This window comes from Octopus sinensis, linkage group LG7, assembly GCF_006345805.1.
Source record: "Octopus sinensis linkage group LG7, ASM634580v1, whole genome shotgun sequence".
Classification (NCBI taxonomy): domain Eukaryota; kingdom Metazoa; phylum Mollusca; class Cephalopoda; order Octopoda; family Octopodidae; genus Octopus; species Octopus sinensis.
Genome location: NC_043003.1, coordinates 43,154,021 through 43,171,317, shown reverse-complemented (window position 1 = coordinate 43,171,317; position 17,297 = coordinate 43,154,021).

Here is a 17,297-nt window from a genome sequence, read left to right as displayed (position 1 = left end):
ATAAGGAATATCAGAAAAAGAAAGAACAAAGTAAATAGAGTTTGCAAACTCTTTGATCAGTATGTTTGGTTTTTATTTTCCCTTCTGATTCTGAATCAGGTTTTCTTTCTCTTATTTATTTATTTATTTATTTATTGTCTGTTTGTTTGTTTGTTTATTTGTATGTTTTGTTTATATTTTTGTTTGTTTTGGATTTCTCATTTTCCTACTAGCATTTCTTCGTTTCCGACTTATTTCTTCTCTTTCATCGGCATCACTCTCGACATTCGCCATGAGTAATCATCATCATCGTCATCGCTATCATCATTATCATCACCATCATCGTCGACATTAATGTCAATATTTTTCTTAAATAAATCACTATTAACCTTCTTTTTCTTCTTCTTCTTCTTCTACTTGTCCCACTTAATCTTCTTCTTCTTCTTCCTCCTCTTCTTCTTCTTTTTCTTTCTCTTTACCTTCTTCTACTTCGTCGTCGTCGTCGTTGTCTTCTATTTATTATTATTATTATTATTATTATTATTATTATTATTATTATTATTATTATTATTATTATTATTATTATTATTATTATTATTATTATTATCGTCATCATCATCATTATTATTATATTATTATATTATTATTATTATATATTATTATTATTATTATTGTTATTATTATTATTATCATCATCATTATTATTATCATTATCCTCAACATCACCATCTTCATCAGAAACATCACATCATCATCATCATCATCATCGTCATCATCACCAAGATGCAAAACAACAACAACACCATCATGTTTACAACATTTTCTCGCGAATTCCTAGTGTACCATCAGGTGCACACAGCGTCCCTCAGGTGTATGTAATACTGTCTTTCTGTGTATATTTCTGTTGTTTTGCTACATATGTTTTGATTTGTTGAAGGGTTTTGTTGTGGTAGTTGTGTTACTTCAGTGTTTCATCTTCAAAGTGATTTCTGGTATTTCATTGTGTGAAGACTGTGTTTTGTATGTCTTGTATAATTGCATTTCGTGTCATAGTGTGAGTGATGCTTGTGTTTAGTAGCAGTGCTTTAACTCTGGGTGGTAGATTCCTCTGTGGGGTTGTGTAAGCTCAGAAGTTGGCAATAAACATCAAGGAGGTGCTTCGTAGTGGGGGTGGGCAGCGAGTTATTATAGGACTTGAAATTTTTGCTGAAAATGTGAAATATTTTAAACCTGTTTTAATACTTTATTCTAAACATTATTTCGTAGAACTATTCATCGAAATTGGAAAAGGAATAGGGTATTCTGTTATCAGTAAGCTGAGAAGTGACTAATAATGCGTTATGATTCACTATAATTTTGTTATATAAATCATTGGCTTCTTTAGGAATTTCCATAAAAATTTAACATAGGTGTCACAACTCCGTACAAATATTCATAATGAGTCATTTGTTGAAGAGGTTACTATACGGTCATATTATAATAAATCACTGTACCAAATTAGCTGTTTCATTAAAATGATATACTCTATATATCTTAATTTTTTATTGCAAATCGCTCATACAGGTACTCGTAAAATGTTACTCCAGCACCGGATACACTGATCAACAAAAGCTTGAGAACAATTTCCGTAGAATATATGTTGTATGTGAAATAATATAGGCTGATGAGTCTTGTAGAAGTTTCAAGGCTTGCGAGATGGTACAATAGTTAGCACGCCGGTTAAAATGCATAACGGCATTTCTTCCAGATTTACGTTCTGAATTCAAAAGCCTCCATGATCGGCTTTACCTTTCATCCTTTCAGGGTCAAAAATATAAGTACTAAATTGCTGGCGTTGTGCCGAAAATTGAAATAAATATGGTGTTGTGCAAAAATGTTCACTTTATATATATATTTTTTCGTAACTGGAAGATACCAGTTTGAAGAACTGGTTGTATCGAATATCGAACGTTCGTATTTGTGGATAGAACGGTACAAAATGGTGTGGTAGGTTTATATTTCGTTCATGTTGTTTATCATAACTTGGAATTTAATTTGATTTCTTATACCACATTGTGCAATGCATAAATTTACTAAGGTACTTATTAGTATGCAACGACACTCGTATTCATCTTCATTGAATGTATCTTATAATTTTATCTTGATCTGCTTCTCTGTCAGAACTGTGTAAAGCCTACAGTGTAAAGGCTACAGTTTATGAAATTCCTCACTGAAAACTTAAGATTTTAAGAAGCGCTTAGGGAAAAAATGACTTTACAAGGAAATGTGTTTCTAGATTTTATTTAAAACTTATCTTTTTAACTTCTTCCAGACTTTAAAACGACGTTTTTATATTCCTTATCACTACGTTTAAACACTGCTTTAATATAATTACATCTACCTTTAAAACCTAGTAGTCATACAATTTCGAAAACAATAAATGAAATGTTAAAATAGTAATGCTTATTTACAAATTCACTATTTTTACTTTTTTAATATAGATTTTTTTCAGGATGCATAAGATAAGCTTAGTATGAAATTTTATTTCACATACGGCTTCGACAGCTAATAGTTAACTTGAATAAAACCTTTCAATATAAAAGATACTCACCTCCTAAATTAACGTAGCCAAATCGTTGTCATATACCATGCTTGTTATATAAACAGCATCTTCTCTGTTAACACGTCGAAAATTCGGGCATTACCCTGTAGACAAAGCTACTAATTTGATCGTGTCTGTGTATAATAGTCTGAATTTGCAAAGGCTGTTCAGCCAGAAATGACGAGGTCATATTGTTTCGTCGTGCTGATAAAAGGTCGGGAAAAGATGGAATCAATTGTTCTTTCATTGTCATTGTGTAATATGCATTCGGGCCTGACCGTTTTTAACGCAGTTCTTTCAATAATAACAATAATAATAATAATAATAATAATAATAATAATAATAATAATAATAACAATAATAATATTTTCTTCTTGTTGCTATTGCTGTTGTTGTTGTTGTTGGCGGTGGTGGTGTTGATGGTGATGCTACTGCCGTTGCTGTAGTGTTTCTGTTGTTATATACCTACCGAATAAAATACCCAAATAACTACAACCCACACAATACACACACTAAAGAATCAACATCGACCAAACAATATAATACAGCTCTTGTTCTACTCATTCACCAACCAATAAAACAACACAGAATATATTCTTACGTAATCGATACCAGACACTATAACACCAACAACTCTCATTCTGCAAAGCTATCACCCAATACTATAACATAAACCGCAAAGCAGACACAGCCGAAACACGTAAATAATACGAAAAGACATCAAAACAAATCCTTTAATACAATGAAACTTAAGTAGTACATAAACACAATTCTACATTACCAATGGATAATGATGCACAGACCTCAGAAAATTAATGGTGCAACAATACTACTTCAGAAACTGGCATAAAACAGTTGAAAGCATGATAACAACAACAACAATAGCAGCTATAATAACAACAAAAACAACAACAACAATATCGATGATGATGATGGTGATTTTTTTATTGGCCACAAGGGCCCTGAAAATTGAGGACAATATCAAAAGGCCAATAGCACAAGCAAATTTACTTCGAGGAGAGGCAGTAAATCGATTATATCGACCCCAGTGCTGAACTGGCACGCATTTTATGAACTCCGAGACGATGAATTGCAAAGTCGGCCTAGGCATAATTTCACCTGACGGTAGCGAGAATTGCTGCAAAAACTTATGTCGAATGCGCCACCAATTCTGCCAACTCGGGGCCATAATAATAATAATAATCCTTTCTACTATAGATACAAAGCCTGAAATTTGTGGGAAGGGGTCAAGTCGATTGAATCCCAGTTCTTGACTAGTACTTAATATATTGACCGCGAAAGGATGAAAGGTAAAGCCGACCTCGGTGGAATTTGACTTCAGAACGTAATGACGGGCGAAATACCTATTTCTTTATTACCCACAAGGGGCTAAACACAGAGGGGACAAACAAGGACAGTCATAGGTATTAAGTCGATTACATCGACCCCAGTGCGTAACTGGTACTTAATTTATCGACCCCGAAAGGATGAAAGGTAAAGTCGACCTCGGCGGAATTCGAACTCAAAACGTAACGCAGACGAAATACCGCTAAGCATTTCGTCCGCCGTGCTAACGTTTCTGCCAGCTCGCCGCCTTTGACGGGCGAAATACCGCGAAGCAATTCTTCCAGCGTGTTAACGATTCTGCTTTCATCATAACAATAATTATAAAAAAGTAGTAGTAGTAGTAGTAGTAGTAGTAGTAGTAGTAGTAGTAGTAGTAGTAGTAGTAGTAGTAGTAGTAAGAGTAGTAGTAGTAGTCCTTTCTACAATTGGCACAAGGCCTGAAATTTTGAGTGGGCCAGTCGGTTAGATCGACCCCATGTGCTAAATTTATCGACTCCCGAAAGAATGAATGCAATAATAATAATAATAATAATAATAATTTCTGTGTTATGTAAAAGGCTAGCAAGTTTGAGGGCTGGGGTGTTGTTAGCGTCATTGTATGAGGAATACTTTATTATTATCGATACCATTGATATGTAAGACAATTTAGAACTCAGCGTGTTTTGAACGTTAAGGACTGGAATAAATAACGCAGTGGAGATTCTCCGGCGTTCCAAAAGTTTTGCCAACACATCACCATTTCTACATATCAAAAGTTCTTTTGTCCGACACACTAACGATCTGTAATGTCTAATATAAACACAAGGCCAAAAATTCTCTGGAGATTGTTCATGTCCATTTTATTGAAACCTGAACTTGATTTGTCTTTAAGTAGTTCATGGGAATTAACTACAGAACGTAAAACACAATAGTAATCCTTATTTAATTAGCCAAGAGATATCGCAAACAAATAATACATTACAAACGACAAGTGCACTACACAATCTGTGTAAGACCTCCCATAGTAGATTATAACGTTTGCATTTTCACTAGGAGAAAATATTCGTCCGACTATTCAGGCTGTCTATATCCTGCTAAAGTCTCTACATGGGCGTGGCATGCATTGGATTATGGTGCGTAGATGAGCATTAAAAGGTCAGTTAGCAGATGTCACTCTTTGCCAAGCTATTCTTTTCATAGTTCATTTCTTTGATGAAACTCTAGTTCTTTGCCAAACATGGGCTATACTATCTGCAATGTTTGCAAAAGCTCAGCCGATTTAATAGAGTTGATAAATGTTCTCCGTTTGCACAAATCTATAGAGCGTACGCTTTGAGAGTGATAAGCTGCCCCTGTTGTGTTACTATCGGGATGTACTAATTCGAAACAAAGTCAACTGTCACAAAAGAACTGTCAATCGGGCTTTTCCGAGATGCCCCATTGCAACGAAATCTTTTAATACGCATTTATTTTTGTTCGGGCATTGCTGACATGCGGAGTTTTTGTTTGTTCCTTCTCGAGCCATGCCTGGCTCATAAGGGCCGGTTTCCCGGTTTCCTTGGCGTATAAGTTCCCCACCAGGACGGGACGCCGGTCCATCGCAGGTGAGCTGCAAGATGCAAGAGGAAAGAGTGAGAGAAATTTGTGGCGAAAGAATCAGCAGAAGTTTCGCCATTACCTTCTGCTGGAGCTACGTGAAGCTTAGGTGTTTCGCTCATAAACACACACCTCGTCTGTTCTGAGATTCGAACCTGCAATCCCTTGACCGTGAGTCCGCTGCTCTAACCACTAGGCCATGTGCCTCCACATGCGGAGTTTTGCTGAATATCTGTTATCGCATGTAAAATTGATGCAGATGTCAAACAGAGTTTCTCTTGTATTAAATATTATGAAAATGTAGATGGTGCTATATATATTACAGCTATTATATACATATCATTTCATTGCAATTTAACATTTTCTATTTTAACTTAATTAATTAGTTTCCATTAATAAGTAATCATTTAAACTGACCTCCAATATGTAGGAAATGCAAAAATGCCACAAAGGAATTACAATTAATAACATCCTAGATTTAAATATATAAAACTTGTAAAACAAGGAAACAATATATCTAAGAAAACATTCCTTTCTCTTTGAATAGAATTCATTCTCCTTTAATACTTAGCCTAATATTGATATTAATCTCGGCGTAATTGAAGGTGTATATGAAGTCATGAAATAACATAGAATGGCAATTTATAATGTTTGAAGGTAATTAATTAATGATATATTTGGTGACATGATGTGTTGTGTTTTGGTTATGTGATTGTGCTTATCGTCTCTCTAATTCTTTTTCGTTTCTCTCTACCTCTTTCTCTGTCTCTGCCTCTGTATATATATATATTATATATATATATTATATATATATATATATGTATATATATATATATTATATATATATATATATACATATATATATATATATATATATATATATATAATATATATATATATATATATATATATATATATATATATATATATTCAATTCCTGAGCGTTATACTAATACATCTGCTTGATTTGTACACCACCTGTCTTCGTCTTTTGTCTTTTTTCGTGAACACTCCCCCTATATATATATATATATATATATATATATATATATATATATATACATATATATATATAATATATATATATGTATATATACCTATATATGTATATATATATATATTATATTGCACATTACTTAATCATTGTTATATGTTTTTATCGTATATCAATTTTTCTATACGATGTAATTTTTTTCTAAATGGTATAATTTAAGTTGAATTGATAATACTACTACTACTAATACTACTACTAATATAAGATGAAGGTTTTTTTTTCAGAAAAAGATTTCCATCAAAAAGTGGCAGCATATTAAAATACCTTTAAAGGTTAAAATTATAAACAACTTATAAACAAGGGCAAAAGAAAAATATTTCCATGCCAATATGCTGATAACAGACTTTTAAATCGTCAATTTCCACATATTAAATACCCACTACAGAAATAAGTTGTGCTGAAATCGAGGAAGCTAGTTAACAAAATTAATTTTTATATGTTCGTTATTTTTATATTGAATCAATTTAGGAATTAATCTCATAAACTTTTTCCTCTTCAGTAGAAAATACGATAAGAAATAAATGAAATATTTACATGCGCCCATGGAAAAAAGCTGAAGCAAAAGTCATGAGTACACATAAGTACTCCAAATATATCTAAATATAAAATCCTTTAGCTAGCCTCAACACACGTGTGAACTGCTCCCCACCACATCTTAAAGTGGTTACCAGTCCCTATTGCGGGTATATAATACGCGGAAATTGACGATTTAAAAGTCTGTTATTAGCATATTAGCATGGATTTGTCCTTCAATGTATGATGAGTAAAATTTCAGCCATTTAATTTGGGGGAGAACATAGCTATGAAATATTTTTCCATATTCCTCCTGAAAGAGGTGTCGTTCTTCGGACATTTGTAGAAGGGAAATATCTTAAATTTTCCTTCTCCACACATAGCTAGGTGTGTACTTAGTGGTATTTTGCGTAGTTCTTCCTGCCGAATATGTTGTCGGTGAATCCTGGCTCGCTGGCACAAAGAATTATCAGTTTCACCTACGTAATTCTCCTTGCACGAGGGGCAGGTTAAGCAGTATATAACGTTCTGCGTCTTGCAGTTCACATCTGCATTTACTTTGAATATGTAACCACTTTTAAATCTCATCTCTCTGTTTCCCTCTATGTATTTGTAGGTGGGGTTGCTGCAGATCCCACATCTACCATCTCCGCATTCTTTTGCAAAGAATTCCGTTTTAGTTTCTGAAGAGAATTTCGCTCTTGTTAGGTGTTTCTTTAGGTTTTTATCCTGTCGTCTACTGTTTTTTATGCTATATTTGTTTAATATGTTTTTCATTTTGGGGCTTTGTAAGGAGAAATCTTTCGAGTTACAATATGATATAGTAGAACATTTAATATGTGTATATATATATATATATACACATATATATATGTGTGTGTGTGTGTGTATATATATTACCTGTTATGTACATTATATTATTTTTGTAATTTACTTGATCTTTACTTGCCAATCGTCATTCCAATTTTAACCAAATGTTTTGGCATTTATCCAACTAGTCTGTTAAGTCCCCAATCCCTAAAGTCTCGGACCTTAAGTCATTCTGTTCCTTCTGCTAAATATTCATAAAAAAACATACATACACACCTATTTTGAGTTCTGTTTCTCCTGCTTGCATTTACATAACTATGTATATATATATATATATATATATATATGCTACGAACACGACTGCATGAAATCGAAATTCAAGAGACGTAGCTATATACAGCAAAGTATTCGATCTGTTTTATTTATCTATATTTTACTGTACTGACCTTGTTTCATTAGCAATATATTCATCATAAAATTTATGGATAAAAGTTTTATACTGGGCATTTGCTTATATTTCCATATATGCATTTACTGACAGAGAGAAAACTGGATGTGGAGTCAGAATACGAATTACAGGAGGAAAGATTTGATATGTATTTATGGACTTTATACACATCAGAATGCAGTTTTAGCGTTCCCTATAAAATGTCAAATTGATTCATATATTTTACTGAACAGTGAATTTGAGGACCAAAAATTGATTACACAACTCAATATTGGTACTTTAGACTGATGGAAAACAGATTACTTTTACATAATGAACTCTGATTAAGAATGTTCAAATATAACTTGTTTTTGTTCTTATAATTTCGTCTTACTTTTTGTCATGAACAGTTTTCAGAAATCTTTCACATGTGTTACTTACATTTTTCTGAAAAACAAATTCATGTCATTTTATCGAAAACTAGAAACTTATAACTCTGACTCGATTCATGAAACAACACAGCGCTTTCTAAATTGCCGTATTCAATCATATAAACAGGTGCCAAGAGAGATACAAAAATGAGAACAAATGTTCTAGCTTTCTATATGCCAATATATCTGAAAATAGTGAATATATTATATTTATCTTCTGTATTACATAGAATCATTCTTTCAGCTAAGCAATCAGATTATATATTACATCCAAGTGAGAAATCCTTAAGAGAAATCTATTCTTTTTAACAACGGATATTTTCAATGTCATGTAACCAGCTGGTACAAGAGTCATCCGTCATCAATCCGGTTCATCTGCCTCACCCTTCCGCTTTTCCGTTTCCGACAAACAAAACACATAATGATCTTGTCCCTGAACTATGATGTATTCTCATGTCAGCCATGCTTGGAAATGTATTTCCTTCGTCCTTCAACCAGAAATCAATAATATCTCTCTCTAAGTGGGTTTGAAAATCATAAGCAGAACAACCTCCTCACTCCACCGACGCTTCTGCACGTAACGCGTAAAACCGTAAGGGGAAAACGAAACGTTTACATTATATAATGACTTCTATTACCGATGATAATACCTACACACACACACACACACACACAGGCATATATATATATATATATATATATATATATATATATATATACGACAGGCTTCTTTCAATTTCTGTCTACCAAATCCACTCAGAAGCCTTTAGTCGGCCGGAGGCTATAGTAGAAGACACTTTCCCAAGGTGCCACACAGTAGGAATGAACCCGGAACCATGTGGCTGGTAAGCAAGCTTCTTACCACACAGTCACTCCTGCACCCTTATTGATAATGTTCACTTTAATAAAATATCGTATTTAACTCAGTGTGATAATATTTCTTTTCCAAGTATTAGATTGAAGCAAAATTTAAAAAAAAAAACAAATATGAAGCAAGCCGTTTGCATAATTCGAAAAGTATCTTCTTGTAAAATAATTGTATCTGCATTGGTTAGGTAAGGGCAGCAATTTCGGAGGAGAGATTAAGTCGAACACGTCCAACCGAGTGTTCAACTGGTACTTATTTTGTCGACCACATCATGAAAGGACGAAAGGCAAAGTCGACTTCGGTGGAGTATGAACTAAGAAGGCAAAGACAGATGAAATACTGCTAAGCATTTTGTCCCGCGTGTTAAACATAGCACCAGCGATGTTGTCAATTGAATCAGAATTGTTCTATAATTTCCAAGGTCATCTCTCTTGTATTTTTTCATCAAATACATTTACGGGAGTACATTCTTTGTCATGTAATGTTTTTAATTACCATTCAAAACGTATATTTCTAGTGTAAAAACCAACTCTTCCGATTATTTATTCCCTAACAATAGGTCCCTTGCTCAACAATTTTCTTGGAGGTACAACCAGGTGAGCAAAAATTTAATCTGAACATTGCCAGTTATGCAGACATGAAGCGTATAGAAAAGTTTGCAAACAACAGAATGTTCACTGCACGTCAAATGAGAAACTAAATAGCAAAAAGTATCTAGTGTCACGCAAATAAAGGAGGATTTGTCACAACCAAAATTTTTTTTGTCGATAGAAAATAAAAGAGGAGTGGCGGTATGAGCTGGGTATGAGAACATGAACATGCAGGATATATAAGAAATACAAAGATCTCCATAAAATGGAATTTGATTAAGCAATAGCCTTTTTCATGGTTCAGGTATATAATAGTAATCTGCATAGCATATTCAACATTTAACATAATTGCTCTATGTTTGGAGAAAAATGGTTTCTGCCATAATAACGCTATTATTTGCGCAAATAATAATGCATAATATAGCAGAAACTGTTTACTTGACGTAGTCTTTTAACTATGATAACGCCAATGCTTGCTTTGAATAACATGTTGTGCACATATGTTACGTAGATACATACACACACATAAATTACATATATGTGTGTGTATGTATATATGTATATATGTATATATACATACATATACATACATACATATATATATATATGTATATATATATAAATATATATATACATATATATGTATGCATGTATGTATATGTACGTAAGTATATGTGTATAATTTATATGTGTGCGCGCGTATACGTGTGTGTATACATATTATGTAAGTATATATATATATGTATATATATATATATGCAACTACGTATATACGTATATTAAAAGAGAGGAGCAGCAGGGGGGAGAAAAAGAAGAGAAACCAATGTCATAATTTGTATCACAATTCACTGAAACAAATGTACTAATTGTAATAAGATATTTTGTATTCGAGTATTGCCACAAATGTGTAGAATTTTAGTAGGTTATATGCATAGTTCTTGTATAGAATTAAATTCCAGAGAAAATGTGCGTAGCTCTAAGTAGGGATAATTAGAGTGTAAGAAATATTTACTTCCAATTGTTACAAACAATTAGTTACCTTGCGTGTATATATGTGTGTGTGAGTGTGATTGTGAGTGCGTACGTGTGTGTGTTTATATGCATGTATGCATCTAAGTAAGTATGCATCTATATATGTATGTATGTATGTATGTATGTATGTATGTATGTATGTATGTATGTATGTATATATGTATGCACGTATGTATGTGTGCATGTATGTAGATATAAAAAAACATATATGTCTGTATATGCGTGGGTGTGTTTGTAGATGGTCAAATGGTTCAGTTGTTAGAGTGCCAGATAAATAGGTTTGATGCATTCCTTCCAGCTGATTTCAAATATAAACGAGTTCAACTCTGGCTTTCATTATACAAAATCCAATACATAAAACACAAGTATCGTGCAACGGTCACATGTTTTCACTCTGATTTCTAGTTGCCTGAGTTTTTGGCTAAAAGCAATTAATTGTGGTCAAACCTGGAGAATAACTGGCTACGTGTACTCTAATTGAATATCCCAGACACACACATACACACACACATATATATATATATATATATATGTATATATAATAATTTTTTAAATTGTTTCAGCTTTATAGCTACTGCTATGCTGGGGCAACAGCGTTGGCTGTGCTATACCACTATTTGAAACCTCTTCTGAATTGTGGCGTTTGGTGACTGAGGGAGTTTGATGCTGCTGCCTTTATATGTGTTTCCTGGTTTATATTGGTTATATAAGGCCAAAATTTCGGAGGAGACATTAAGTCAAACACGTCCAACCGAGTGTTCAACTGGTATTTTTTTTTTTTTGATGAAGATGCTGGACTCTTTGGCATTATACTTTACAATCTTTATATTCAATTTCGCATACATAAACATTGTAATTACAGAATACAGCGATTTAAGATTTGTTTTTGATTATGTTATTGACAACATACGATCGAAGAGTATTTCTAAGGTACATAATTTTTGTAAACGTTTCGTATAGGTTTTGTCCTGATGTGCAGAATCATCATCTTCGGACAAGTTCGAAGAAACATTAGCATTCCAGAGAAATGTTGAGCGACATTTGTTCCCCCTCTTTACTCCCTGAATTTCTTCATTTCAGAGTTGATAACATATGTTGCAATTGAGTAGTGTGGTCGGTGTAACTGATTAACCCCTCCTTATAAAAGTTTCAGGCTCTGGGCCAGTGTTATAAAGGATTAATGTAGAAGCCTAATATTAGTGCCAAATTATAAAACAATTTCGTTAGTTTGTTTTTGTCGCTATTATTGAGGAACTAAGGCAGCAAGTTGGCAGAATCGTTAGCGGCATTTAATCCGTCTTTCCGTTATGAGCTCAAATTCCATTGAGTTTAACTTTGCTTTCCATCTTTTCAGAGTTGATGAAATATGTGGCAGTTGAGATATGGTGTCAGTGTAATAGACCAACTCTTACCTCCAAAACGTCAGGCCTATAGCAGAAAGGATTATTAGTAAGGAACTCTTCTGCTTCCTCCAACAACATCGTTTTTTTTTCACCCTGGAGTAATTCTGAGTTAAGATAACTGGTTTTCGTATTTAATCCAGCCAATGCGATAGTATGTAGAAAGGTTTCTTGCTTAATTTATATATCATATTCACTGTATCTCGAGCATAAAAGAACGGAGAAACCATCTTTCTGAAAGCAGTGTTAAATTCAATTCTGATTGTTAACGAACTACTCTTAAACTTTGTCTTTGTGTTTATGTTTGTAACGGTCGTGTATACACCTCTTTTACAAGGATAAGAACTAGAGCGTTTGATAGATATATGATTTGAGTGTGGATTAAATATCCAGTCAATTACAAAATCTGGTTATACATTCAAAATCGCATTCATTATTCCCAGCTTCTATCGAGTTTTGTGTACGAAATTGTCTTTTGTGTGCACCTTGTTTATTTATATATTTTCGTGGGTGGCATATTTTTGTGCTATCTGATTGTCTACATATGTTTCTTTCTCCTTGGCTTGCCTTTTTTGCAGTACAGTAGAAATGTACAGAAAAGGAAATAAATTACTATCTATCCCTTTTCTTGAGGTCATAACAGGTTAGTAATATAAGTAAAATGGAGATTGAACTATTGTAGCCATATGTTATCTCCTGTAAATATTACCTTCGGCTTTCGCCCTGGTAATTCTAATAATAGTGAGAGGGGTGAAGCAAGGAGGAGAGCATCGTGGGTGGTGGAACGACCGGAAGGTTCAGCACAAATCGACGACGACGAAATTACGACGATAAAGGGATATTATATTTTGGAGTATTTTGAGATGGAAATCAATAATAATAGTGATAATAACAATGACGATGACGACGACGATAATGATGATGATGATGATAAAAGAATGAAGAGGAATGTAAACAGAAGACATACGAAAAAGATTGGAATGGAAGCTAGCATTAACTTGCAGATATAAGAAGAATCGATCCACGTCAGGAACTGACAAAAAAACTTAAGACAGTATGCGTATGATATACTTGAAAGGGGGTACGAGAGAGATAGACAGGGAGAGGGAGAGAGTGAGAGAGAGAGAGAGAGAGGTAGACAGAGAATCTTTGAGAGTGATATAATAGGAGGAAAATAAAAAAGAGAAAGTAAAGTTCAGATAGGAGAAAAATATATTTGGTTAATGGAAAAAAAATTAAGGCAAAAAAAATGCAATTGAGAAGGAGAAAACAGATAAAAAAAGAATGTTGATAGAAAAGTAGAATAGAATCTGAAGAAGGAAATGCAGGGGTGGGTTAGCTGGAAATCTACAGGTTTCAATTGCTTCAGAAATTATTCACTATCAAATCTGCTGTCTTAGAATTTGAACAACCTGAAGGGTTACGTAGAATACGAGTAGAACTGAAGTATCGTTAAGAATACATACATACATACATACATACATACATACATACATACATACATACATACATACATACATATATATATATATATATATATATATATATATATATACAGAGAGATTGAGAGAGAGGAGGATATATTTTATGTAAATATACATGAGTGGGAGTAGGGGTTTATTTCAGAGGATATGTGTACTTGTAAATGTGTGTGTGTATTTTTAGTATATTTATATACATATGTATATGTATATATATATATATATATGTGTGTGTGTGTGTACTTGTTACTCTGTTTATATAATACAATGTAAAGTAATGTGTATAGTCCTGATATTGTTGAGTGCACAGATATATTTTGTAAAATGAACAGCGCTTTAATTGTTTGATTTTATTTTTGCGCATTTATATATCATTTGTCATGTTATTGTTGTCGTTAATAATATTAATAATAATAATAATAATAATAATAATAATAATAATAATAATAATGATATTATTATTATTATTATTATTATTATTATTATTATTATTATTATTATTATAATAAGAAGAAGAAGAAGGAGGAGGGAGGAGGAGGGAGGAGGAGGAGAAGTAGAAGAAGAAGAAGAAGAAGAAGAGAAGAAGAAGAGGAGGAGGAGGAGGAGGAGGGGAAGAAGAAGTAGAAGTAGAAGAAAAAAAGAAGAAGAAGAAGAAGAAGAAAAAGAAAAAGAATTCTGTTAACAGTACTATTATTCCCAGTTTCGGTACATTCTTCATGCAGTGGCAGAATGCTTGATATCTAGTAATGAAGTGACAGAGGTTTAAGTGGAAGGGAAGACGTGAATGCGAAGGCATCTCATAAACCATTTACAGAGAGTGGTATCTAGTGCAATATGATGAAGGTAGAAGGTTGGGAGGTTAAACACACAAAGAATAAGTTATATTACATGAAAATCGATCACCTGGTGATATCGCTTGATTTGTGTAATTTGTATTTAGGATTTACATGAGAGAAACGCACACATATTTAAGTCAAACTGCTCGAGATATGCGTATATGTATGTGTGTGTATGTTTTTATGTTTCTTTTGTGTGTGTGTGTCTGTGTGTGTGTGTGTGTGTGTGTATTCAGCATATTTTTGTGCTTGTGAGTGCGTTTGTGTCCAGCATCTCAGAAGTATGATGCCTGAGAATATGTATTTCCATTCTCTCTATCTCTCTCTGATTCTCTCTCTCTCTTACACACAACATGAAATACGAAAATAAAAGACTTCAATACCCAAACAACGAGAGAAGCAAATGGGAAACAGGATAAGTAAAATCAAGAACGACCCTTCACCAGTCGTTATCTACTCCTCATTTCGAGCACTGGACAACAATATGAGTCTTCGAAGACTGTTGCTCGCATAAATACCAACATATAATTTGGGATTTATGGAAAGTCAAAGTTGGGAACAAAAACAGGACAGGGGAGATATACAAGGAAACCGAACGAAAACAAATACGGAGGATCATTAGAACAAGGATAAAATTGCGAACACTGGAGAAATATTTTCTTTGACAAGAGAAAGGATAGAAGAGAGAGATATAGGGTACGTTCAATCCTTAGGACAGCCCTGAAATAAAAGAAAGATGAATACGTGAGGGAGTGAAAGATTGAAGATGATCACGTGTGAGCAACGATGGAGAATGAAGGCGAGAGATAGATAGAAAACGGTGAAGGGTAGGAAATAGGAAATAGAGAATGGATCAGAGAGAAAAGGATAGAGTGAGAAACTAGTATAGAGTTGCATCGAAAACATTAAGATATACTTACTTGGAAATGGTGCCTTCTTCTGTACCCATATATGCATGTATGTGTTTGTGTGTATATATATATATAAATATATATGTGTGTGTGGTGTGTGTGTGTGTATTCAGCATATTTTTGTGCTTGTGAGTGCGTTTGTGTCCAGCATCTCAGAAGTATGATGCCTGAGAATATGTATTTCCATTCTCTCTATCTCTCTCTGATTCTCTCTCTCTCTTACACACAACATGAAATACGAAAATAAAAGACTTCAATACCCAAACAACGAGAGAAGCAAATGGGAAACAGGATAAGTAAAATCAAGAACGACCCTTCACCAGTCGTTATCTACTCCTCATTTCGAGCACTGGACAACAATATGAGTCTTCGAAGACTGTTGCTCGCATAAATACCAACATATAATTTGGGATTTATGGAAAGTCAAAGTTGGGAACAAAAACAGGACAGGGGAGATATACAAGGAAACCGAACGAAAACAAATACGGAGGATCATTAGAACAAGGATAAAATTGCGAACACTGGAGAAATATTTTCTTTGACAAGAGAAAGGATAGAAGAGAGAGATATAGGGTACGTTCAATCCTTAGGACAGCCCTGAAATAAAAGAAAGATGAATACGTGAGGGAGTGAAAGATTGAAGATGATCACGTGTGAGCAACGATGGAGAATGAAGGCGAGAGATAGATAGAAAACGGTGAAGGGTAGGAAATAGGAAATAGAGAATGGATCAGAGAGAAAAGGATAGAGTGAGAAACTAGTATAGAGTTGCATCGAAAACATTAAGATATACTTACTTGGAAATGGTGCCTTCTTCTGTACCCATATATGCATGTATGTGTTTGTGTGTATATATATATATATAAATATATATGTGTGTGTGTGTGTGTAAATTTATATATATATATATATATAAAATCAGCCGAAATTGCGAGGATGATCCGGTTCTTGACTGAAGATTGAAGGCTTCGAATGTCCCGTCCGTGTTTTTTGTGTCGTCATCAAAATGTTTTGCGTTCTTGTCCCAGTTTGTATTTTATATATATATATATATATTTATATATATGAGAGTATTTTAGTTCGCTCGAAGCATTGCGTATTGTTTGTAAAGAATAAAATGTTTTGAATGACACAACAATGCACTATAGTATAACTAATGGACTATAATAACTGTTGTAATTTAATCATCCATAGTCTGATATGATATTTCGGAGTAACAATTCCTAGAGATATCTGAAGAAGGATTTTTATTCGGAAATATATCAGACTATGGATGATTAAATTACAACAGTTATTATAGTCCATTGTTTGTATAATAGTGCATTGTTGTGTCATTCAAAACATCTTGTTCGTTATATATATATATATATATATATATATATATATATATATATTATATATATATATATATATATTATATATATATATATATATATACACACATATATATGTATACATATAT